This window comes from Caretta caretta, chromosome 13 (genome assembly GCF_965140235.1).
Source record: "Caretta caretta isolate rCarCar2 chromosome 13, rCarCar1.hap1, whole genome shotgun sequence".
Taxonomy (NCBI): domain Eukaryota; kingdom Metazoa; phylum Chordata; order Testudines; family Cheloniidae; genus Caretta; species Caretta caretta.
The window spans coordinates 40,971,693-40,998,629 of record NC_134218.1 but is presented as its reverse complement, the minus strand read 5'-3'; the positions used below and the strand labels follow the sequence as shown (position 1 = coordinate 40,998,629).

General features: G+C 50.7%; 1 long non-coding RNA gene across 1 annotated transcript in view; it reads right to left on the bottom strand.

The window, feature by feature from the left end:
* Positions 1–25,974, bottom strand: part of LOC142068854 (uncharacterized) — a 28,159-nt gene extending 2,185 nt beyond the window's left edge. The window contains exon 1 of the long non-coding RNA XR_012664773.1: positions 25,589–25,974. This is a non-coding gene — a long non-coding RNA (uncharacterized LOC142068854). The remainder of the gene's footprint in view (positions 1–25,588) is intronic.
* Between the last annotated feature and the right edge of the window lie 963 nt (positions 25,975–26,937).

Sequence of the window (26,937 nt, the reverse complement as noted above, 5' to 3'; positions counted from 1 at the left end):
TTGCAGCTTGGGTTTCTCAGGTTTCCATACACAGGCTAGAAATCTCTTTAACCTGGCTCCAGCACTTCCCCCAGTTCAGTCTTTGTTCCTTAGGTCTCTCCAGGAATCCTCTTGTGTGGCATGATATCGCTCCCTGACTTATATAGCTTTAGCATAGGGTGGGAACCCTTTGTTTCAAAACTCGGTTCCCAGACCAGTTTGAGGAAAAATACAGATGTCCCAAGATGGAGCCCAGTGTCATGTGGTCTGGTCACCTGCCCTGATAGATTCATATCACCCATTACTTACAGGCTCTCTGAAAAGTTCTCAGGAAGGCTCATCAGGTGGGAGATAAGCTTCTCCTAAGATCTATTCTTTTCCCTAACGGCTCATTACCCTGAATGTCAAAGGGAGTTGGACACCTAACCTTTCTGTGCTCCTTTGAAAATCCACACTTTGTTGCCTGATGGCCTAACTTGCACCTATCCTTTTGGTCTTTGCTGAAAGAGCGAGGGACTCCTTCTCCTAAAGTGTGAGGGAAGATGCTATGTATGTGGGATGGGAAAGGTGGAGGTGGATAGCTGTAGTGTAAAACAGGAATGTAATCTGTGACTGTTTATTTTGAGAGTGGGCAGGGGAGACACAGATACTAGTCCATATTAGCCATGGGGAAAATAACTCTTGCCTTTGCCTTGTACAGGGCCTGATACAAAACCCCTTGTTGTCAATGATTGAGAGTCTTTTCCTTAACTAGAAAGGACTTTGGATCTGGCTCATTATTAAAAGATGCAAGACTTTGGAGCATACGAGCCATAGTGAGATAAAGAATGATTTGGCCTCTATTTTGTATCTACTAACATGATGAAAACTAATACAGTAGGGGACTGGGTGGTGATGGGAAGTTGACTTGTGGGGAAGTCTTGATCTGATGACGTGCACAAACTGGTCCAACAGATACCATTCTCTCTTTAATTATATTGCAACCAATACAATGCAACTCAGTGCTGTATAATAAATCGCTTCACCCACTTTGGTTCATTATCAAATATATTCAAGAGACCAAATAACCAATGTCATTCAAGTTTATTGCTATTAACCAGTAATAATATAGTTCTGGAAAAAGGTTCTGTATGATACCAATCTCCAGGAAGACATCTCATGCAGTCATGTTACATTCACCTGACACAGAAGGTGTACTCCCAAAGTTATACTCCTAAAGCTATCTTTCTATACTCTTTACTTTAGGAGTATAAAACCTTCTGTTTTACTGGCTGGCTGAGAGTCACATCTGACTGCAGAATTGGGGTGCGGGTCCACTGGCTTCCCTACTCCCGCACTGCGGACTCGCTGCGGGAAGCGCACAGTGTGAGAAGGGGATGCTGAATGCTCCAAGGTCAGCCCCAGGAAGGTCGAAGCTGTGGAAGCTTCTTGCCCTGGAGACAGTCTGCTCACAGAGAGGAGGTTCCCCCAGAGTCCTGACTGGCTTCATATGGAGTCGTTCCAGAGCATCACATCCAGAGCAACTGGTGGTTGAGGTGGGATGGACTGCACCCCATGGATGGAGCATCTGGCAGTAAGTGACAGGGGAGCAGTAAAACAGTAGGTTTATTAGATGACAGGAACATGGTCTAAAACAGAGTTTGTAGGTACAGAGAACAGAACCCCTCAGTCAGGTCCATCTTGGGGGGCAGGGAGGCTAGAGCCCCATCTGGGCCTCCCTCCATTTCCCCAGCCAGCTCCAAAACTGAAACTCTGTCACCCCTCCTCTCACCTTTTTCTCTTTCCCAGGCCAGGAGGCCACCTGATCTCTTTGTTCTCCAACACCTTCAGTTGGCACCTTTGCAGAGGAGGGGCCCAGGCCATCAGTTGCCAGCAGACAGGGTGTCGGCCATTCTCTGTGCAGACAGCATCACACACCCTTATCCCACGACCTAGATACTTAAGAAATGCCTAGGGGAAACTGAGGCATGCACACAGTATTCAGAGAAAACATTAAGAACATTCCCACTTCGTTGCAATCCTCCAAAACACTTGCAACCACTCCCAGCTTGGTATGGTCTGCAAACTTTATAAGTGTACTCTCTATGCCATGATCTAAATCATTGATGAAGATATTGAAAAGAACTGGACCCAGAACTGATCCCTGTGGGACCCCACTCTTTAAGCCCTTCCAGCATGACTGTGATCATTGAAAACTACTCTCTGGGAATAATTTTCCAACCAGTTATGCACCCACCATACAGTAGCTCCATCTAGATTGTATTTCCCTAGTTTCTTAATGAGAAGGGCATGCGAGACTGTATCAAAAGCCTTACTAAAGTCAAGATATACCACATCTACCACTTGCCCCCATCCACAAGGCTTGTTACCCTGTCAAAGAAAGCTATCAGGTTGGTTTTCACAATTTGTACTTGGCAAATCCATGCTGACTGTTATTTATCACCTTATTAACTTCTAGGTGTTTTCAAATTGATTGCTTCATTATTTGCTCCATTGTCTTTCCGGGTACAGAAGTTAAGATGACTGGTCTGTAATTCCCCAGATTGTCCTTATTTCCCTTTTTATAGATGGGCACTAGATTTGCCCTTTTCCAGTCTTCTGGGATGTCTCCCGTCTTCCATGACTTTTCAAAGACAATAGTCAATGACTCAGATTATCTCCTCAGTCAGTTTGCCTCTTACCCCTTCTCCCCCAGGGGCCAACTTGAAGGTGGTTCTGACCCACTTGGGAACAGTGCTGAAGGGGCCTGGAGAGTCCCATAAATTGCAATGTGCCACCAGCAGGTTTGATCTTAGCAGCAACTGGATGGCCTGGATCAGACAGGAGGCAGGGAAGGGGTGAAATACCCAGTGAGGGGAATCCCGACAGGGAAAATACAAAAAACAAAGCTGCAGAAACTTCCTTCTGCCATATGTCGCATGGGGGCAGAAATTCCACAAACAATCCAGTACTAGGCACAGCAATGGGATCTGCAACCAGAGTCAAATCAAAATATCTGTCATCAGGTTTCAAATCTCTGTATCCATCTATGATCGTGTGTCCATAAAAACTGGGGCTTCTGGAATATTAAGATATCCTGGGATAAGAAGGAAGGTACTCTCATGGACTGGTAACTAGTTAAAAGATAGGAAACAAAGGGCAGGAATAAACAGTCAGTTTTCAGAATGGAGAGAGGTAAATAGTGGTGTCTCCCAGGGGTCTGTACTGGGCCAGTCCTATTCAACATATTCAGAAATGATCTGGAAAAGGGGGTAAACAGTGAGGTGGCAACATTTGCAGATTATACAAAATTACTAAAGATAGTTAAGACCCAGGCAGACTGCGAAGAGCTACAAAAGGATTTCACAAAACTGGGTGACTGGGCAACAAAATGGCAGAAGAAATTCAATGCTGATAAATGCAAAGTAATGCACATGGGAAAACATCATCCCAACTATACATAGAAAATAATGGGGTCTAAACTGCCACTCAAGAAAGCTTATGCCCAAATAAATTTGTTTGTCTTTTAGATGCCACAGGACTCCTCATTGTTTTGTTTTGTTTTAAATAAGGAAGTGTTATTTACTCCTTCTCATAAGGCAAGAACTAGGGGTCACCAAATGAAAGTAATAGGCAGCAGTTTTCAAACAAAAAAGGGAAGTATTTCTTCACACAATGCACCGTCAACCTGTGAAACTCTTTGCCAGAGGATGTTGTATAGGCCCAGACGATAACAGGGTTCAGGAAAGAACTAGATAAGTTCATGGAGGACAGGTCCATCATTAATGGCTATTAGTCAGGATGAGCAAGGATGGTGTCCCTAGCCTCTGTTTGCCACAAGCTGGGAATGGGAGACAGAGAATGGACAACTTAATGATTACTTGTTCTGTTCATTCCCTCTGGGGCACCTGGCATTGGCCATTGTCAGAAGACAGGATACTGGGCTAGATGGACCTTTGGTCTGATACAATATGGCCATTCTTATGTTTTTATATGGTCATATTTGAATGTGGCCCTTCTCAGACACCAAAGTAAAAATGCACACAACCTCCCAGATAGTTACAGATTCATAGAATTAAAGGCCAGAAAGGAGCAGTATGATTCTCTAGTCTGACCTCCTGCATAATATATGCCATAAATCCTCAACCTGATTAATTGGAGTTCAGTCTAGCACCCTCTTTACTTCAGCATGCTGTGATTCCACTTTCTTTCACCACTGTCAGAGAGACATTCCAGCAGAAGGGCCCTGATCTCTCAGCTTTTAGCACTAGAACCCACCAAGTCTGTCTGTTTTGCTTTTCTTTTTCGTTCATTTGCTTTTGTGGTTAGTTGAATAATTTTTCAGCAAAAGCTGGCTTTTTCTGGCACAAGAAGCATTTCCCAAGGAGCAAAAAATCTTGGATTAAAAGAAAAAATAACCCCCAAAATATTTATTTTCTGCTTTAAATGATAATACAAAAGGGGGGTCAGTGAGAGAAGGGGGGGTGCAGAATCCCCTTCTCCATTCCGCACTGGGGGGAGCAGTGAGAAAACAGCACAGCCTTGGGGACAAGACTGAAGAGGGGCTTTGGGGGTTGGAAAACATATTTTTTTTCAACTCTGTACCTACATAAATGGCTCGTTTGTACATCGAACTTGCAGGTGCCCTTTGACTTCGCCTCTCTTCTAAAGTCTCCGGGTTTCACTTCAGGGCTGGGCCCCTCAGGCTCCTGGGAAGCAACTGGAGAGTGTCTCCAGGGCACAGAATACAAGAAATTGTTCTCATTACACCTATTCAGCGAAAGGGCGAGTCATTGTGTCCCGAGACAATCCCAACAACCCTCTGTGTTTACAAAGGAGCAGCAGGAGACAGGAAGACACTGCCCGGTATCACTGTGTGAGAGACTAGACCACAGTGACAAAACCCATCACCAAAGCCAACAGTGGGTTAACATCGTGTTTGTCTCTTAACATGGCCACATTTAAGAAAAGACAGGAATCAACCGCAATTGTCAACACAAAGGCACTGATTTGTGCTCACTTCTTGTTTACAGAATAGAGTAGATGAAATATATAGAATTAGACTGAACCGCCGGAGGATTTGACAAAATCGTTTTATGTTGCATGTTCTGTTATTACTTGCAGGAGCCATTGGTCTGACGCTACCATGGCAGGAAATATAAGCAGTAAGGAAGCACGTAAAGTTGAGTGATAAACGCCCCTGAGGAATGTTATCATTGTTGAAGACAACTAATCTAATCTACCTGCCTACCGGTCTGTCATTTTAAGATCTCTTTTTATTCTTATTGCTCTAACAGCGGGTCTTCCTCCTTGTCCTGGATCCCCAGAGGCAGCAAGTGTGATCTTTTGGTGAAGGAGTTCCTGGGGATGGCTACACTTGCAGATGTAGAGCGCTGTGAGTTAAACCCGCCTTCGGAGAGCGTAGGAGGGAAAGCGCTGCCGTGTGTTCACACTGTCACCTGCAAGCACGCTGGCGTGGCCACATTTGCGGCACTTGCAATGGCATTGGGCCCGGTGCATTATGGGCAGCTATCCCAGCATGCAAGTGACTGCAACGTGCTTTTCAAATGGGAGGGTGGGGTGGAGTGTGACAGGGACTGTGTTGTATGTATGTGGGGGGAGAGAGAGTGGGTTTTTTGGGGGGCAGAGAGCGTGTCAGCATGCTGTCTTGTAAATTCAGACAGCAGCAGACCCTGCCTCTCTCTCTCTCACACAGCATTCTGCACTAATGGTTGCTTTGTCTCAGAGTAGATAAACAGCCGGGTGTCAGAAATGGAGTTTTCAAAGGGCACATCTGCATTCCTACAGCTGATTCCAAACAATGACCAGAGTGGCCACTTGACTTAAGGGGATTATGGGACATTTCCGGAGTCTGATCAGAGCGCAGTAATGCAACACCTCATTCACACTGATGCCCAGGCATTTCAGCCAAGGCACAGCAGGAGTTAATCTTCTCGCGGAGGTGGAGAACCAGGAGTGCTGTAGCCTTGGAGTCAGAGCACTCTACAAGCCTTGCCTGTGTGGACAAGCTGGGGTGCCGGGGGATGCTTTAATGCGCTCTAACTCCCAAGTGTAGCCAAGCCCACCTGTTCCTTATAAAGAGGGGGATATGCTAATAGGGGTGACCATTTACTGTTTATATTGATCTTTCTCTTTGCCCAGGCTGCAGCCGGATTCACAATCAGCAGCCCCCTGGATCTGTGCAGTGACCAGCCAATCCCCTGAGAACTTTCCCCTTCAACACCTGGGAAAATGAAACTTTGGCTCCATTTCGTTTCCTTTGTAGCAGTCTCAGAAGATATTTTCGTTTACTAGTTTCTCTATAGATAGATGGGGACATAGTATTCTTTCCAAACTATTTTGATATGATTCTTAACATGACTTTATTCCCAGGTGCCCGGTCCCACGTCCAGCTAGTGGAGTCCGGAGAGGATGTGAAAACGCCTGGGGACTCTCTCCGCCTCTCCTGCAAAGCCTTTGGGTTCACCTTCAGCAGTTATCTCATGGACTGGATCCGTCTGGCCCCCGGGAGGGGGCGGGACTTGCTGGCTAGAGCTGCTGCCCAGGGCAGCGCCTACTATGCTGACTCCGTGAAAGGGCGATTCGCCATCTCCAGAGACAATGCCAACAGCCTGGTGCGTTTGCAAATCAGCAGCCTGAGAGCGGAGGATACCGCCCTGTATCCCTGTGTCAGAGACACACAGCCAGGGACCTAGGACAAAAACCGAGTGCTGTAGCCACCGTCTGGAGTTGGCTGGTTGGGGCGCTCAGGGTTTGCAAAACTGTGGAAATCTGAGGAAAGACTCAGATGACATTTAAACACCAAACCCGCCCCACTGGGGGCACTGGCTATGTCAATAAAGTAGGGAGCCCGGGGGCTTCGAATCACATAAGGGTCTAAGGGTAGTTATTATAATGCCTGCCTAGAGGTGCCTGGCTCCCAATGGAATTTACAGCCTCGAATTAGGCACCCTGACTCTCAGCCCCACTGTGCCTGAGCCAGAGAATGGACTTCAACAAGGTCCATCTTCTACCTCCCAGGGGAGGGCCCAGCCACTGGGCTAGAAGGTTTCCCGGGGGACTCCTCTCCAAAGAGCTGCAGTTGAAGTTCTTCTACTTGCTTCAGAATGCAAAGAGTCTTTGTGAGGAGAGAGCAAGACAGAGTGTGAATGAGAATGACGGTATAGCCCGGTGACCAGGGCGCTCTTCTGGGATCAAGGGAGGCCCATCTTCAGGTCCCTGTGCTCCAAGGGTTATTTGAATGCTCGATTAGCAGGTTTCAGGCCAGTGTGGTTATTAGAACACTGGGCGGGCTGGGCCTCGGGGAACCTGGCTTTTCTTCTAACAGCCAACAGACCTCGGGCAAATCAGTTTCCTTCTCTCTGCCTCAGTTTATCCACCTCGAAAAAGGGGACACGAAAGCTCACCGTCCGTTCCCAAATCTCCCTTACAGAGCGGAGTATTTCTGTTACCCAAGGGTGTAATCACTCCTGGGCTGTATTTCACAGACTGGATACATTCAGTGCTTCAGATTACTTTGAACATGCTTCTATCCCCTCAGGGTCTCACACGTATCATGGCATCTCCCAAAGCCCGGGACAAGGGACCTCAGCGAGAAATGCAATGCCAGCCCCTGGGACTCCATTTTAATAGCACGGATATGCAAGTCGACTAATTGTATTCCCTGCTTAAAGCTCTTTGGGTTGGGAACCTGCAGCTCCCGGTGTCTGCAGTGATCGGCCCAACCCTCTAGAGAACTTTTCCCAGCAAACACACTTGATGTTTTGGCTGCATTTTCTTTTCACTGTGGCAGCTTTCCGAGGTGTGTATTTCTTCAGGGGGAAATGGAGATACCCTTGTTTTGAAATAACGTGTGGCAATATTGGAATCAGAGCTGTGATCCGTAGCAATATTAACAGAAGCATCAATCCGGTTAGCATCAGCACCGTCATCTGGATTCTCCATGTGCTTTTACATCCCCCGGGGCTGGGGCTCAGGCTCCGCAGGTGGAGTCCGGAGGAGGAGACATTAAGAAGCCCGGACAATCTCTGCGCCTCACCTGTACATGTTCCGGCTTTGATTTCAGCCAGGCTGGTTTACACTGCGTCCGACAAGCTCCCGGGAAGGGAGTGGAGTGGGTCTCCGTGATTTTCTTTGATGGGAGTAAGGAATATCACGCCGCTTCTGTCAAAGGATGATTCACCACCTCCAGGGACAACTCCCCAAACCTGGCCGATTTCAACATGAGCAGCCTGAAGCCAGAGGACACGACCTGGTTACTGTGCAGCGTCCCAGTGAGTGAAACCCGGTCTGAGCTGAGACAAAAACCCGTCCCCTGCAATGCCATGAGGCTGTTACTCTTGGTGGCGCTGAAGGTCTGCAAGTTACAATGAGCCCAGCGAGGACAAAGGGAAGTAAACAAAGAAATCAGGGGGTTCATGTCATTTTCTTTCTTACGGGGAATTGCCCAGCAGGCCAGATAAGAATCCGGATGTTTAATCACAGACGTTAATAGGTTTATAAAGACTCCTTCCACCTCCCCTCCCCCTTCCCCCAATACATTGTCTTTGCCCTCCTCTCCAAAAAAGGACAAATCCTGTGATGTTCTGGCTCTGTGTAGCATCCTCCCTCCTATGACCTACAGACCCGGTGCCCTCCTTTGTGTAACCTTTGCAGTGACTGACAGCACCGCTGGGGGGACAGTCAGACAGAGAGACCTGACTCTGTTGGGTCTTAGAATGAAGTCAGGGCCAAATACTCCGACTCGCATTTGTGCAAAAGGAATGGGAATGGGAGTATGAATCGGAATGAAAGAGGAATATCCATGGGAACAGAAATGGGACGGTGAGCATGAAAGAGAACAGGAAGGTGAGTGTGAGTGGAAGTGGAAATGGGAGTGTGTGAGTGAACAGGAAGGGGATGTAAAAAGGAATGGGAGTGTTCATGGGAGTGGGAAAAGAAATACCTGTTTCAGCGTGAATGGTTACAGGGGTCTGAATGTAAGTGGGAACGGAAATATTTTATTATTAAGTAGTAGCAGTAGTCGAATGTCTGAATATTACATCATACAAAATCTAAAAACATAAAAAGGAGAAGGCTTCTGCCTGCACTTCATTGCTTATTAATAATTAACTAAGTAGATGATTATGCTGATGATGATTAGGGGGGAGGGAGTTGGTGGTGGTTGTGATCCTAGCGCCTGGGGTCTCCAATCATAGTCTAGGATCCCCTATTCCTAGGCACGGTACGAACACAGACCATAACACCTCTCTCTACCCCGCGGAGTTTACAATTCGAGCATAAATGGGAAGTGGAGTGTGAATGGGAGTGGGAGTGTGAACACGGATATAAATATCAGCCGAGCATAATAATCTTCCTCCATTGTCTACTGAATCCTCCCTCTACTCCCTCCCTAAAGCAAAACTCCCAGACACGCCTCTCTAGGCACACAAATGTCAGGGAGGCTCCTCTGCAAAACCTTAACTCTTTCTTCAGACCCCCACCCCCAGCTTCTCCCACCCGCACACACAGCCGGGCCCCCAGACCTGGTCCAAAGTGCATCATTTCAACGTAGCCGGTCACTGCTGGGAAGGGAAAGGGGCTTCCCTCCCAAATCCCTCCCAGTGACAGGGGAAATCTTCTGTCTCCAGGGGGTGGCCCAGCCCTATGGATCCCTGGGACACGACCCCTCCCCAGACACTGACTCCCCAGACCGGACATTGCATGGCCCCTGTGCGTGTGGAACGGGGCTCCAGAGCTGAGTCCCCCCAATCCCCAATATCACCTCAGAATAGCCAGACCCTCAGTTCCCGTGTGAGGAAATACAGTCCCTGCAGGGAGCTGTTCATTCCTCCCAGGGGTCCGAAAGTCTAATGAGGATCCCAGCGCCCTGTGCCCGGCGCTGCATAGACACAGAGGACGGGACACTCTGACTCCTGCCACGGGAGCCCTGGGGCGAGTCAATCCGATCACTGACAGCAGGAGCGTGTGTCTCTTATAAAGCGGGGCATGCAAATGAGGGAGACAGTTTCCTGGTTAAATCTCTGCCTCCCTCTGCCCAGGCTGCACCCGGAGACACAATCCGCAGCCCCCTGGGTCGGTGCAGTCACCAGCCAGTCCCCTGAGAACTTTCCCCTCCAGCACCCGGGAAAATGGGATTTTTGCTCCTTGTCATTGTCTCTGTAGCAGCTTTGGAAGGTATTTTCCTCCTCCGAAGACCTGGCCGAGTTAGAAGAATATTGTGTTCTCGCTGTTTTTATACCGACATTAATGGCCTGTCTTTATTCCCAGGTGTCCGGTCCCAGACGCTGGTGGAGTCCGGAGGGGGTGTGAAAAAGCCCGGAGACTCTCTCCGCCTCTCCTGCAAAGCCTCCGGGTTCACCTTCAGCAGCTACTGGATGAGCTGGGTCCGCCAGGCTCCCGGGAAGGGACTGGAATGGGTCGCTGCTGTAAGCGATGGTGGGAGTACTTACTACCTCGATGCAGTGAAAGGGCGATTCACCATCTCCAGGGATAACGCCAAGAGTGAGCTGTATCTGCAAATGACCGGCCTGAAGCCCGAGGACACCGCCCGCTATTACTGTGCGGGAGACACAGTGACACCAAACCGGTTTGTGATCGCACAAAAACCCAGGCTGCGGAATCGCCCTTCTCCCGGCGGCCGCGCGGGGGCAGCAGCGACACCCCCCGCTTCGGGCTCGGGCAGGAGACCCGGCACCCGGGGGAACGGGACACAAACCTCCCGCCAGTTTAACCCTTCCGTTCCCGGGCAACGTGTCTCCCCTTCCTGCCCAGAGCCCTGCTGAGTGCAGAGATCCCTCGCTTCATCTGTGAACCCCAATCCGGAGTGAGTCCTGTTCTGAGTCGCTCTCCCCTCGCAGACCCGGTACTTGGCTCCCGCGGGGCCCGTCTCGGTGTCAGACTCACAGGCCAGCGTCTGTCAGTGTAAAGGGGACAAGCGCGTTGGGGTTTGCATCAGACCCAACGGGTGGAGAGAATTGCTCTGGGGGCCAAATCCTCCGCCAGTGTAAAGTCACCGCAACTGCGTTCACAAGACTCGAGTTATTCCTGATTTACACCAGGGAGGCTCTGGCCCTTTCAGCAAACTGGGATGTTTATCCCATTAATGCAGCGGAAGGTGATTATTTCGTTATAACCGATGTGAGGCCCCCAGGGCCAGTGCAAGGATATTTTGTGCCCTAGGTGAAACTTCCACCTTGCGACCCTCCTCCCCGTCCCCCTCCACTGTGCCCCCCCATCTCCAAAAACTAGTAAACTTAGAACTATAAACAGCCTCTCAGAATGGGTAATGGCTCTTGTATTGTTTCTTTTTTCCCTTTAAGACGTTTCAGTTGTTTGCCATCGCCTCTGATGGTGTCCCATCCAAAGTCTTCCTGTTGTGCAAAGCTAAACAACTGAGCCTTGCATTGCATCACCAGCCAAGTTAGCCGGGTGACAAATCCCTCTTGCCCCAAAGGGCCATTATCCCCTGGAGACTAATTTCTACTCCAAGTCCCTAAAGCAGACTTTTAAGGTAAATACACAATATTACCCATGCACACATCTCACAGAGATTCGCACTCTTGGCAACTTAGCAGCCTTGTGCAGATCCCTTCCACATTCCTCTTTGTGGGTCAGTGCCCTGTAAGACACGTGTGGGGTGCAGTGAGTTTGTCAGGCCTGCGGTAACAGCTGTTTGTGAAGATCAGGGGGCCCTTTGCCAAGGGGAGCTGGTGTCACAGTGGGCTTGGGCTGGCTGACAGTATGGGGCAGGGCACTGAGGCTGGTGGGGCAGGTAACATTCACTGGGCTGGGGGGCAGGCAGTGCCGGGATAGGGCAGGGGCAGGTACCTGTCAGTCTCCAGCACTCAGGCGACGCCAGGGCCAGCAGCCTCTTCACCTCAGAGTCTCCTCCACTTCCCCGGGGGCCACCCCTCCTCTCAGGCTCCCCAGCCGCAGCCGCCAGGGAGGACGCAGGCTGGGGGTGCCGCCGCAGAGGAGACACAAGGGGCTGGGCTTGGCTGGGGCCCCGCACTTGCAGGCTGAGAGCAGCAGGAACCAGGCACTGCTCGGGGGGAGCCGGGTGGCCCGAGCCCAGGGCACCTACGCTCCCCGCCTGCCCCTGCTGCTGCGGAGGGTGCTGCTGCCCTGGGCTCGGGCCACCTGGCTCCCACCGAGCAGCACCCGGTTCCTGCTGCTCTCGGCCGGCAGATGTGGAGCCCCAGCCGAGCCTGGCCCCTTGCGTCTCCTCCGCGGGGGCGCTCCCGGCCTGTGTCCTCTCGGAGGCCGTGGTGGCAGTGGCCAGGGAGCCTGAGAGGAGGGGTGGCCCCTGGGCAAGCGGAGGAGACTCAGAGGTGAAGAGGCTGCTGGCCCTGGCGTGGCCCGAGCGCTGGAGACTGACAGGTACCTGCCCCTCAGCAATAGTGTAAAAAAAAAATGGGCACCGCTTTTTGGCGCCCCCAAATCTTGGCACCCTAGGCAGCCGCCTAGTTCACCTAGTGGTTACTCCGGCCCTGGAGGTCCCTCACCGTGGTGTCTCCGCCCTTCGCACGAGGTTATTGCCTTTATCCCCCCAACGCTGCCGGGAGGCCGGGGAACGATCACAGCCCCTGGGTCAGAGCGGGACTGAGGCAGAGAGAGATGGAGGCCGGGGTGTGGAAATGGGCCATTCAGGGTCCGGGCGGGGCTGGGGGGCAGAGATCACCCGGCGCCGGAATAAACCCCGCTCCGCTGCGCCGGGGATGTGGCCCCGCTGGGACTTTCCGAAGCGGCTCCTGGGTTGTTTTCACCAACTGCCCTGTGGAAATCCCGGCCCAGACCCTCCGCTGGTGTCAGTGGGTGGAGCTGAGACATCCCAACCCCCAGTAAAGTGCCCCCACGTCACAGAGTCACCATGGAGATAAAAGACCCCGCCCCTCAGCCCCCGATGACATCACTCAGCCCAGCGCTGGCCCGGAGGGCATTGGGGACAGTCACGTGGCTAAGGGCTGTGGACAGGGACACGGTGGGATTTCATAGGGTCATTCAGGGGGAGGCGGCTGCTGATGGAGAAGCAGAGGCCCGTGGGTGGGGGGTCAGGGGGCACTACGGTCACAGAAAGCAGCTCCCACTGAATGAGATTTGGCTCCGGCCTCCCCAAAGTCTTGTGTGACATTCCCATCCCGCATTAGCTGTCAGCCAATTGTCACTGTCAGGTCTCCCATGGCTACAAAATGCTGAATCTGCTTCCCCTTGTCCTCAGAGAGTTTCTCAGATTCTGGTCCTGCTGCCAAATGCTCTTGTCCCCCACAGTCTAACCCAAAGGCAATGAAGAATAAGGGAAGCTTTTCTCGGACCCAAGAACACACTGTGTCTGGCCAGGGAAGGATGTCTTGGGATTTGAGATCATTTTACTTCTCCCTTAGGTAAAAGCGCAAACATGATCCCCCAGCCCAGCCGCCTCACAACACAGGATAAGGGGCCCGCTGAGTCCTCTTCTTCAAGACTGAGGGTAAAGCAAAGGGCAGGAGCTTGTGTCTTATAAGGAAAGGGAAATTCAGATAGGTCAAGAAATTTCCTGTTTAAATCTGTTCCTCTCTCTGCCCAGGCAGTACCAGGAGACACAGTCCACAGCCCCCTGGGTCTGTGCAGTGACCGGCGAGTCCCCTGAGAAATTTCCCCTTCAGCAGCGGGGAAAATGAGACTTTGGCTCCATTTGGTTTTCAGTCTAGCAGTTTAGAAGGTATTTACTGCTCTTAAATACATTGCAGAGAAAGGGGAAATATTGTATTATTCTTCTCAGTACCATTTCTAAACATGTCCTTATTCCAAGGTGCCCGGTCCCACGTCCAGCTGGTGGAGTCCAGAGGGGATGTGAAAAAGCCTGAAGACCCTCTCCGCCTCTCCTGCAAAGCCTCCGGATTCACCTTCAGTGATTACAACATGAATTGGGTCTGTCAGGCTCCTGGAAAGGGCCTGGAGTGGGTTGCCCACTTTCAAGTCACCTCTACATACAACACTGATTCCATCAAAGGTTGATTCACCATCTCCAGAGACAATCCCAACAATATGGTTTATATGCAAATGAGCAACTTGAAGACCGAGGACACTGCCCTGTATTACTGTGCAAAGCCCACAGTGAACCGAAACCTACAAATGATACTACAGAAACACCAGCTGTGGATTCCCCCTTATCCCATCAGCTGCAAAGGGCTTCAGATCATAAACAATACCCCACTGGGCACAGGAATAGGAAGGGTCACCAGGCCATGAGTAAAGTCAGGTTTTATCTATATAATTCCCAGACAATATTCCATCTTGTTGCCCATCGCTCCATAGTGGGTGTGATCTCTGATCAAGTATCAGACAAGGTATTAAACTAAAGAGAGACCTTCCCAGCCTTTGCTAGATTTTTCTGGCCACCCACCTGAACCCAGCGCTCCATACACCTACCCAGGCCCCACACACTCCCTGCTTCCTGGCTTAAACCCCTTCAGGTCAATCCAGTATATGCAAAGTTGTCAGCTCCCACTTCATTGTCATGAATGGGAGACTCCCTTGTCATTGGAGACATGGGAGACTCCCTTGTCATTGTCATTGGAGACTCCCTTCCCACCCCACCACCATGCTCTTTGCATTATGAAACTTCATTTGACTGACTGGACTCTCACATCGAGTTTTTGAACAGACAGTTGAACTACACTTTAGAGGTCAGAGTCATCCCTGCTCTAACTCAAGGGACTGGCCCGGGAAGTTGATTTGACACAAATGAAACCCACCTAACACCAAAGGAATGTAAGAGCAAAGTGGGTGCAAATCATTCCTCCCTCCTCTTTGCACCATTGGGAATGGCCTCATAAGGTTCACATCAAGGCAGAGTTGGGCCCCAGACCTTTTTAATTTAATTATTCACTATTCATATCACTTTTCACCTATTGCTTTCCTCTCCATGGCGACTTTTCTTAGATTGTCCTGACCCAATCGGATCCAGCAGTGAAAAAGTCAGACATGCGCTGTAGATGGATGTAAGATGAACCTTTACATCATGCCTTGGATCCAAAAGGCTTCCATGAAGACGTGGGAGTGGACACTTTACTGTCATACATCCTATACCAACAGCTACTGGCCTATAACCCCCGGGGGAGGGGCTCACAACCTCCAAAGACAGTTCCATCTCCATTTATACATCAGCAGTCTAAAGGACAAGCACACAGAACTGTTAGCTCTCTCGCTCTCTCTCTCTCTCTCTCACACACACACACACACAAACCCATACAATATTCTTCCTGAAAGGCAGCAACTTCATAGTACTTTATTATTCTTCAGAATCCAGACTCCCTAACACACCAGACTCAAAGACAGAGAGAGAGAAAGCAGGCTGCTCCTAAAGGGAGAGAGGCACAACCCATCCCCATCCTGATCTACCATGGCTCTTCGCAAAGTGACTGTTAAAAATCCAGATCACAAGCTTCCCTAAGGAGTCCAACAGCCTGTATGCAGGAGAAGGAAACTCCTTTCAGACTCAAAGCGATGGCTTCAAACGTTACATCAGATTTCAATAAACCGCAATGGACTTTTGACACTTCTGCCTCCAAGGCTACTAAACATTATGTGATTCTATTTATTGTGCCCCATCTCCATTAACATGAACATGTAACTCCTGTCCCCCTCCCTGCATTAAGGCTACAGTTTAGGGTACAAACTTTAGGGTTGTGGCAAGACTTCAGGCCTCCGGGTAGGATTAAAATGTAGGATTAAGATTAGCTCTAGGTTTTGGGTTAGAGCTCAGGTTTACGATTACAAATAGCTTTCGGATTTAGAGACAGAGCATAAATTTGAGGTTCAGGTTCCAGTTAAAGGTTAATGTGACATGTCATGATTAATATTTGGGCCAATTTTAGTATTATGGTCAGTTTATATATTTAAGGTTAGGGTTAGGGTAAATGTTAAAGATTAAGGTTATTTGTTACCCTTATAAATAGGGATAGAGTACAAATTTAGGTTTGTGTTTAGTTAAGTGTTAAATTTTGGGTATGGTTTTATCTTTATCGTTAGGTTTTAGGTCGGGCTTTAGTGTTAGTTTCAAGGCTGTGATGGAGAATGAGGGCAGCTATTAAAAGCCAGGGTTAGAATTTACACTGAGGGTTAGAATTCCCTTCAGGGAAGAAGTCAGGATTTAGGGATAGAACTAAGGTATTCCTTTTGCTTTCAGATTCAGATCAATATAAAGGCTAAGGTGAGGGTTTATCCTAAGGGTTAGGGTTAAATGTGGGAGTTAGGGAGAGGAGAAAGAAGATGCGAGCTGGACTCCTTATAGACACATAGGAAGCTCTAATCCAGTGGTACTAGCACCCCGACTGGGAGAGGGGGGTGCCCCAGAGATAAACTGCCGGCCCTTCTCTCAGCCACACACAAAGAAACCGAGTTCGCTCTAGGAAATAATTGGAGTCTCTTTTAAGAAGGGAGATATGCAAATAGGGGGAGAGTTTCCTGTTTAAATGTGTCTCTCTCACTTCCACGGCTGTGAGACAGACAATCTGCAGCCCCCTGTCTCTGGGCAGTCGCCAGACAACCCCCCTGAAAACTCTCCTCTCCAAACACAGGGACAATGAGGCTTTGGTTGTCTCTCGTTCTCATTGCAGCAGCGTGTGAAGGTATTTTCTCCCTTTCCATATCTTCTAGAGTCAGGAGATAGTTATTCTGTTGCCCTAGGTACTAATTTGTCCCATAATTCTTCTTTATTTTCAGGTGTCCGGTCCCAGACGCTTGTGGAGTCCAGAGGGGATGTGAAAAAGCCCGGAGACTCTCTCCGCCTCTCCTGCAAAGCCTTCACCTTCAGCAGCTACTGGATGAGCTGGGTCCCCCAGGCTCCCGGGAAGGGGCTGGAGTGGATCGCCGGCATTTACAGCTCTAGCATATAGTGACTCGGTAAAAGGGCGATTCACCGTCTCCAGAGATGACCCCAACAGCCTGCTGTACCTGCAGATGACCGGCCTGAGATCCGAGGGCACCGCCCGGTATCACTGTGCGAGAGACACAGCGAGGGAATCCCGATGCTGCTAACACGAAAACTCCAGCTGCAGAATTGTGCGTCTCTTGTGCGCCGCGTGGGGGCAGCACGTCCACAAACCATCCGGCACGAGGCACAGGAACGGGATCGACAGAGGGAGTGAAGAAATATCTGTCAGCAGGTGCCCGACCTGTATATCCAGCTGTGATCATGTGTCCATCAAAACGGGGGCGTCTTGAATAGTCACATGCCTGAAAGTGGAACTTATCTGACAGTAGAGTAAAAATGCACAGCGCAGAGGAGGAATATTTGGGGTCTCGGTTGTTCAAGGTGTAATAACTAGGACTTGGACTTCAAAGGTCCCTCAAAGCGCCAGGTGTCAAAATCCTATCGCAGTTTGTTGGGAAATAGGTACAAATGCTCTCAGCTTCCTTTGAAAAATAACAAAACGCAGCAATAGTTCTAACGTTCCCTTGAAAGGATACATCAGGTTTCAACCACCTCTGCCCTCAATACAAACACAGATTTTCACATGCTGCTGCCCTGGTCACTAGCCGGATACTCTTCTCTCCATGGGCCTGACCCACAGTTCGCTAAAGCCAAGAGTGGGTTTTTCCATTCCCTTCAATAGAGTGTAGCTCAGCCCTTACATCCGGTGGGATGAGAGGGATTCAAGGGAGCTCTTTGTACACCAGTATGGTCAGATGGCCCCACACTCGCTGGGCGCTACCCAGACACAGAGTTAGCACCAGTCCGACTCCCTCCCTTAGAGCCACCGGCCAAATGACTCCGAGCATTTGGGAAAAGGGTTTGTCTCTCCTATAAGCAGCGAGATATGCAAATAAGGGTGAGAGTTTCCTGGTTAAATCTGCCCCTCTCTCTGCCCAGACCCCTGACTCTGTGCACTTACCAGCTAATCCTCCTCGAACACCAGGCTGGGACCCTCCTTGTCCTGCTCCACCCCCTTTTAGAGCTTTGGCACAAGGTGGGAATCTTTTGTTTCTCTCTGGGTCCCCGTCCCCACCTTCTAAATGGAAAAGCACCAGGTTTAAGATGGATTCCAGGACCAGGTGACATGGTCCCATGTCCTGTGAGACCCCTACTCTCCATTCTTCCAAGGCTGGCCGGCCTGACTCACAGGAACACAGGAAGGTTTAAAAGTAAACAGAGCCATTTACAACCAATTGTCCTGGTCAACGGGAGCCATCAAGATTCTAAACCACCATTAATGGTCCACACCTTGCATAATGACACTGGGCCTTTAGAGTAAGACTTCATATTTCTAGCTTCACAGATAAGAATGATACAGTCATACAAATGGGATGACCACACTCAGTAGATCATAAGCTTTGTAATGGTACCTTACAAGAGACCTTTGGCATAAGGAAAATTCCAGTTACATCATATTCATCCTTAAAACATATTTTTGTAAAGCATATGGAGTGCAAAGTCTCAACTGCCCACAGGGGATGCATTGCCTCATTTTCTGAAGCAGATGACAATGATTGTGGTCAGAGAAAAGTGACTGGGAACAGTCATCATCATCTCCACTTCCCCTTAGACCTCAGAGCGCTTTACAGGGAGGTCAGCCCCATTATCCACATGGTGCAGGTCGCTCATAGAGTCATGGATTCCAAGGCCAGAATGGACCATGCTGAAAATCTAATCAGACCTCCACAGGCCAGAGAACTTCCCCAAAAACAATCCTGTGGGCAGCTCTTTTAGGGAAAAAACGTGCAGTCTTGGTTTAAAAATGGTCAGTGCTGGAGAACACACCACATCCATTGGTGAGTTGGTCCAATGGCCAGTTACTCTCACTTAGATTTTTGCACCATATTTCCAGTCTGAATGGGTCTAGCTTCAACTTCCAGCCGTTTGTTCCTGTTATACCTTTTCTCTATCAGATCAAAGAGCCCAGGATTAAATCTTTGCTTCCCGTGGAGGAGCTGATCCGAGGTCAATGGCAGTCAAGGCCACGTCCCTTCTCAGTTCAGGGAGGTTTGGGTCTGAACGTTACGCACATTCTTCACCCATTCCTCGGAATCAGAGGGCAAGACAGTTGATTGCTCAGGGAAGAAGTTTGTGTCTCTTATAAGGAGCAGGATATGCAAATAGGAGTGACACTTTCCTGTTTAAATCTGTCCCTCTCTCTGTCCAGGCTGCACCCAGAGAGACAATCCACAGACCCCTGTGTCTGTGCACTTACCAGCCAATCCCCTGACAGCTTTTCCCTCCAACTCCAGGGAAAATGAAACTTTGGCTCCATTTGGTGTTCATTGTAGCAGCTCTGGGAGGTATCCTCTCCCCTGGAAAGCATTGGCGGGGCAAAGGAGCAGTCTATTATCGCTATTACGATTAATATGATCGATAATATCTTTCTATCCCCAGGTGCCCAGTCTCAGTCTCTGATCCCAGAGTCACAAGTTTATGTGCAAAAGCCCAGAGACACTCTCTGTATTTCCTGCAAACCCACCAGGTTCACCCTCAGCAGCTACTCAACGAGCTGGGTCAGACAGGCTCCTGGGAAGGGACTGGAGTGGAGTGCAGAGGGGAAATACACCCAACTTCAACTACCATCAATGACACACAGGGACGCTTCACCATCTCTAGGGACAACCCCAACAACCTGCTGTATCTGCAAATGATCGGCCTGAAATACTGAGAGCAGAAAGCTATTAAGCGCAGAAGAAAAAACGAGCTGAAATGGCACAAACTTTACCAACACACTGCAGAGGGCAGCAGTGAATTAAAATCAAATACTGTTATAGTAAACTATTTCAAGGATAAGTATTAAAGGGCATGTTTGTGCACATAGAAGCAGGTAAATATGTAGGGATTTTTATGTATATTAATAATATGAGAAAATATTCTTTCACGTCTTGTACAGCCAATGACACTACGGAGAATAAAATGTAAAGTTAAATCAATGGGACTAAGAATTGTGCTTCAATGTAAAAGGTGTCCTGCACAGAGATGGGGTTAAGCAAATGCCTCAGTGCTTTCCTGAAGCAAAGCCTAAGAAATTGTTCTAGGGTCTAGATGAAAAATACTTGAAAATTATCCACTGAGCTCCTATGTCCATTAAATTATTTGGAATATGCCCAACTCTGTAGAGGGGCAGGGGGAATCTCCCTCCGCACACTGCTCCTACCTGCAAGCTCCACCCCCGCAGCTCCCATTTGTCGGGAATGGGGAGCTGTGGCCAATGGGAGCTGCAGGGGCAGTGCTTGCAGAGAGGGGCAACATGCGGAGCCATGTGCCACCCCCCTCACCCCACCCCAGGGGCCACAGGAGTTTGTTGGCCATTTCCAGGAGTAGTGTGGGGCCCAGGTGGGCAGGGAGCCTGCCTTAGCCGCTGGAGGTAAATGCTGCAATACACAATGCTGGTGCTTACCCAGGAGACCTCATGGGGGGCAATTTAATCGTGCCTGGGACATTTCCATAGGCTATTTTATTGTGACTGTGACACCTTGTCTCCATAAACTTCTAGGAGGAGTTCAAATACCTTTTCCACATCTTTCTTGTCTGCCATTGCCAGGAGCTTAACCATGGCCTTGGCCCTGGCCCTTGAGGTGTTCCTCTATGAAGTCCATATGATCCTCTACAGGTCCTCTTAGCACACACAGAGTTGCCTTCACAGACTTGACTCACTCCTCTACTGTGATGTCTCCTGGTCTTGTTGGGAAGCCACCAAACTCTGGAACTTTCTGCTCCCATAGGACATAAATAGTAGGGGGTTTCTTAGCTTCTGCTGCCTGATGGTCTATTACTGCCTGAGCCAGTGATACGGCTTCTCTCTGTTCTGTCCTAGCTTGTTGTAATGCCTCAGCTTGGTCTGATCATCTGCGCACAAGTTCAGCAAAGTGGGCCCATAGTTCTTCAGTTCCAGCCATTCTGACGGACCCAGGCAATTCCAGCTCACACAGAGGACGGGACCCCCCTTGCCCAGTTTACAATCTGAGTGTAAATGGGAAGTAGAGTGGGAATGGAAATATAAACAGGAAGATAAATATCAACGGTGCATAATAATCTTCCTTCACTGTCCCCTAAAGAAAAACACCCAGACACGCCGCTCTTGGCACACGAATGTCAGGGAGGCTTCACTACAAAACTTAACTCTGTCCTCAGACTCGCCCCCCCCCCCCGCTAGCTTCTCCCACCTGCACCCACAGGCGGGCCCTCAGACCTGCTCCAAAGCATGAGCCAGGCTTGCTCAGATCACGTTCCGAGTGTCATGGATCATTTCAATGTAGCCGGTCACTGCCGGGAAGGGAAGGAAAAGGGGATTCCCTCCCAAATCCCTCCCAGCGCCATGGGAAATCTTCTGCCTCCAGCGGGGGGGGCCCAGCCCAATAGATCCCTGAGACAAGACTTCGCGCCTCCCCCCACCGGACACTGGCCCCCCTGACTGGACGTTGCATGTCCCTTATATTTGTGGTACTGGGCTCCAGAGCTGAGTCCCCCCAGCCCCCAATATCAGGTCAAAAAAGCCAGACCCTCAGTTCCCATGCGAGGAAATACAGTCACTGCAGGGAGCTGTTCATTCCTCCCAGGGTCTGAAAGTGTCAGGAGGACCCCAGCGCCCTGTGCCCGGCGCTGCACAGACACACAGGACGGGACACTCTGACCCCTGCAGCCGGAGCCCTGGGGCGAGTCAATCCGAAAACTGGCAGCAGGAGTGTGTGTCTCTTATAAAGCGGGGCATGCAAATGAGGGAGACAGTTTCCTGCTTAAATCTGAGCCTCCCTCTGGCCAGGCTGCACCCGGAGACACAATCCGCAGCCCCCTGGGTCGGTGCAGTCACCAGCCAGTCCCCTGAGAACTTTCCCCTCCAGCACCCGGGAAAATGGGATTTTTGCTCCTTGTCATTCTCGCTCTAGGAGCTCTGGAAGGTATTTTCCTCCTCTGAAGACCTGGCAGAGTTAGAAGAATATTGTGTTACCGCTGTTTTTAAACCGACATTAATGGCCTGTCTTTATTCCCAGGTGTCCGGTCCCAGACGCTGGTGGAGTCCGGAGGGGGTGTGAAAAAGCCCGGAGACTCTCTCCGCCTCTCCTGCAAAGCCTCCGGGTTCACCTTCAGCAGCTACTGGATGAGCTGGGTCCGCCAGGCTCCCGGGAAGGGATTAGAATGGGTCGCTTATATAAGCTACGATGGGAGTAGTATAGGCTACCTCGATGCAGTGAAAGGGCGATTCACCATCTCCAGGGATAACGCCAAGAGTGAGCTGTATCTGCAAATGACCGGCCTGAAGCCCGAGGACACCGCCCGCTATTACTGTGCGAGAGACACAGTGCCACCAAACCGGTTTGTGATCGTACAAAAACCCAGGCTGCGGAATCGCCCTTCTCCCGGCGGCCGCGCGGGGGCAGCAGCGACACCCCCCGCTTCGGGCTCGGGCAGGAGACCCGGCCCTTGGGGGAACGGGACACAAACCTCCCGCCAGTTTAACCCTTCCGTTCCCGGGCAAAGTGTCTCCCCTTCCTACAAAGAGCCCCGCTGGTCCTGGGGTTCAGAGGTCCCTCGCTTCATCTGTGAACCCCAATCCGGAGTGAGTCCTGTTCTGAATCACTCTCCCCTCGCAGACCTGGCACCTTGCCTCTCCCGGGCCCACCTCGGTGTCAGACTCACAGGCCAGCGTAGGTCAGTGTAAAGGGGACAAGCGCCCTGGGGTTTGCATCAGACCCAACGGATGGAGCAAATTGCCCCTGGGGCCAAATCCTCCGCTAGTGTAAAGTCACCGCAAGGGCTTTCACGAGACTCGAGTTACTCCTGATTTACACCAGGGATGTTTATGGCATTAATGCACAGGAAGATGATTAGTTAATTATAACCGATGTGGGACCCCTCCCCGTGGCATCTCCGCCCTTCACAAACGTTTATTGCCTTTATCCCCACAACACCGCCTTGAGGCCCGGGAACTATCACAGCCCCAGGTTCAAAACGTGGGACTGAGGCAGAGAGAGATGGAGGCTGGGATATGGCAATGGGCCACTCAGAGTCTGGGCGGGGCTTTGGGGCAGACAGGGCCGGCTCTCGGTTTTGTGCTCCCCCAAGCAAAAAAATTTTGGCTTCTCCCCCTTTTTTTGGCTTTTACACGTTTGCGCTTTGCAATTTTGTTTTGTTTTGACTGTTTAAATTTTAAAAAAATGAAAACAGAATTTGTAGTTAGTGAAATAAAACAATTTCCTACTTGTGTACTCATTAACACCAGCGCCCCAGCAAAGGAGCTTCCACTCCTCCCCTTGGAGCCACCAAAGCCTGGTGAAAATGGAGAGATGGCCCAGCTGCTGCTTCCCCCATCCACTGGGCCAGTGACCCTGCCAAAGAAGGAAATTCTGTTGGTTTGGCAAATCCATGCTGGCTGGTCCTCGTCATCCACCAGGAGCTTACAAATGCATTGTTTAGTCATTTGTTCCAGTCCCTTTCCAGGATCAAAGTTGGGCTGACTGGTGCTTCATTGGACCTCTTCCTAAAGATGGCAAATGTCAAACCTTTCTCCAGTCCTCTGGCACCTAACTGGGGGAAAGGAGCAACTGGTCCAGGGGCATCCAAAGCCAGGCCCCTGCAGTTGCTCATTTAAGACCCACAAAAGGGTACCTGGCCATGCACCTTCAGCCAAACTCCACCAGCATGGAGCCCCATGGAGCCCCCAGGGCTTGGAGGGCAGATCTGAGTCCCGCAGTGCCAGAACAGCCAGGGAGCAGGGATGGTGCCCAGAGCCTGGTGGCGGGCTGGTGTCGAGACACCCGGGTCCCGATGCTGGACCAGTCCCAGGCGAGTTGGCCCAGAGGGGGGTGGGAAGCAGCTTTGGACTGGTCAGTCCCAAGTCCAGGGGCAGCTCTGTGTGCCAGGCCAGCTGTTTGCAGTGAAGTCTTGCTCAGCAGGGCCGGAGGAGGCCACTCAGCCCATGCCACGGGTGGCGTCTCCTCCTCTCGGGGGTGGCTCCGGCCCGGCCCCTCCCTCTGCCTCTGCCTCTGCCGCGGTGGCTCACTGGTAGAGCCAGCTATAGCTTTTTGCAACCCCAAGCATGTAAGCTTGCTGGTGCCTAGAGCTGGTCCTGGGGGCAGAGATCACCCAGTGCCGGAATAAACCCCACACCACTGAGCCTGGGGATGTGGCACCGTTGGGACTTTCCAAAGAGACTGGAGCATTTTTTTTCATCCATTTGACAGCTGGAAATCACAGCCCCAGTGTAAACGGTGCAGCTCAGGATCCTGCCCCCAATAAAGTTCCACAATGTCACAGAGTCACCATGGAGATAAAAGGCCCCGCCCCTCAGCCCCCGATGACATCACAGCCCAGCGCTGGCCCGCAGGGCATTGGGGACAGTCACGTGGCTAAGGGCTGTGGACAGGGACACGGTGGGGTTTCATGGGGTCGCTCAGGGGGAGGCGGCTGCCGAGGGAGAAGCAGAGGCCCGAGGGTGGGGGGCCAGGGGGGCACGAGGGTCACAGAGCGCAGCTCCCACTGAGTGAGATACGGCCCAGGACTCCCCAAAGTCTCGCCTAGTCTTAGTTTCGAGGTAGGGATGAAGGTTGGGGGCTAATATTAAATCTCAGGTTAGAATTTACATTCAGGGTTAGAACTGCACCCTGGGTAAAGTCCGGTTTGCGGCTCTAAACTTCAAATCCAGACTCCAGCGAGAAACTGCTGAATTGGAATTCATTTGCAAATTGGATACTATTAATTTAGGCTTAAATAGAGACTGGGAGTGGCTAAGTCATTATGCAAGGTAGCCTGTTTCCTCTTGTTTTTTCCTACCCCCCCCCCCCAGATGTTCTGGTTTAACTTGGATTTAAACTTGGAGAGTGGTCAGTTTAGATGAGCTATTACCAGCAGGAGAGTGAGTTTGTGTGTGTATGCGGGTGGGGGGGATGTGAGAAAACCTTGATCTATGCAGGAAATAGCCCGACTTGATTATGCAAAGAGTTGTCACTTTGGATGGGCTAGCACCGGCAGGAGAGTGAATTTGTGTGGGGGGTGGAGGGTGAGAAAACCTGGATTTGTGCTGGAAATGGCCCACCTGTTGATCACTTTAGATAAGCTATTACCAGCAGGACAGTGGGGTGGGAGGAGGTATTGTTTCATATTCTCTGTGTGTATATAAAGTCTGCTGCAGTTTCCACGGTAAACATCTGATGAAGTGAGCTGTAGCTCACGAAAGCTCATGCTCAAATAAATTGGTTAGTCTCTAAGGTGCCACAAGTACTCCTTTTCTTTTGGCTCTAAGTCAGGTATTCATGTAGTTTTCCGGTTCAGACATATATGAAGGTGGCGTTTACCCTCAGGGTCACGGTTAGGTGGGGGAGCGAGAGGAGGGATAAAGAAGGTGACAGTTTCTCTCCTTATGGTCGAGTAGGAAGCTCCGATGAGACAGGGGCGGTGCCACAGAGACGAAGCGCCGCCTCTTCTCTCAGCCCCACACAAAGGAACTGAGTCCGGGCTAGGAAATGGCGGGGGTCTCTTATAAGGAGCGGGGCATGCAAATGAGGGTGAGATTTCCTGTTTAAATCTGTCCCTCTCTCTGCCCAGGCTGCACCGGGAGACACAATCCGCAGTCCCCCGGGTCTCTGCAGTCACCAGCCAGTCCCCGGAGAACTTTCCCCTTCAGCACCCGGGGAAATGAAGCTTTGGTTGTACCTGGTTCTCATTGCAGCATCTCCGGAAGGTCCATTCTCCCTTTCCATGGGTTGGATGTACTGGGGAGGTGCGGGATTATTGCCCGAGGTCCTCATGTTCCGCATAATTAATTGTTATTCCCAGGTGCCCTGTCCCAGGTGCAGCTGGTGGAGACAGGAGGGGATGTGAAGAAGCCCGGAGACTCTCTCCGCCTCTCCTGCAAAGCCTCCGGGTTCACTTTCAGCAGCTATGGGATGAGCTGGGTCCGACAGGCTCCCGGGAAGGGGCTGGAGTGGGTCGCCCAGATTCACGGCTGTAGCATATAGGACAGTGACTCGGTAAAAGCGATTCACCGTCTCCAGAGATGACCCCAACAACCTGCTGTATCTGCAGATGACCGGCCTGAAGCCCGAGGACACCGCCCGGTCTCACTGAGCGAGAGACCCAGCGAGGGGAATCCCGACCGGGCTCACACAAAAACCCGAGCGGCAGAACCGCCCTTCTCCCGTGCGCCGCGCGGGGGCAGCACTTCCACAGACAGCCCAGCCCTGGGCACAGGAACGGGACCTACAGCCAGAGTGAAAAACAAATCCGTGCTCAGGTTTCAGAGCTCAATATCCACCTATAGAGCCAGAGACTCCTGGGACTGGAGGGGACCTCAGGAGGTCATCTCGTCCCGCCCCCTGCACTCATGGCAGGATTCAGTATCATCTAGACCATCCCTGACAGGTGTTTGTCCAACCTGCTCTTAAAAATCTTCCCTGATGGAGATTCCACAACCTCCCTGGAAATTGATTCCAGTGCTTAACCACCCTGCCAGTTAGGAAGTTTTTCCTAATATCAAACCTCCCTTGATGCAATTTAAGCGCAATGCTTCTTGTCCTATCCTCAGAGGTTAAAGAGAATAATTTGTCTCCCTCCTCCTTGTACTCCTCCTTTCACTAACTGTTATCACATCCCAGCAACCAGATGAATGTAACACAAACCTCCCCTCAGTTTTAACCCTTCTGTTCCCTGGCAATGTCTCTCCCGTTCCTTCCCAGAGCCCCGCTGGGTGCAGAGATCCCTCGTTTCATCTGTGAACCCCAATCTGGAGTGAGTCCTGTTCTGAATCCCTCTCCCCTCGGAGACCTGGTGCCTTGGCTCTCTTGGGGCCTGTCTCTGTGTCAGACTCATAGGACCCCTCCTGTCAGTGTAAAGAAGACAAGCACATTGAGGGATTGATCCAATGCCAATCAGAGACAACGGGATTCATCCTCTTGCCCTCCTTGGGGTTTGTATCACACCCAACGGATGGAGCGAATTTCTCATGGGGCCAAATCTTCAGCTAGTGTAAAGTATCTGCAACTGCTTTCACTAGACTCCTAGAT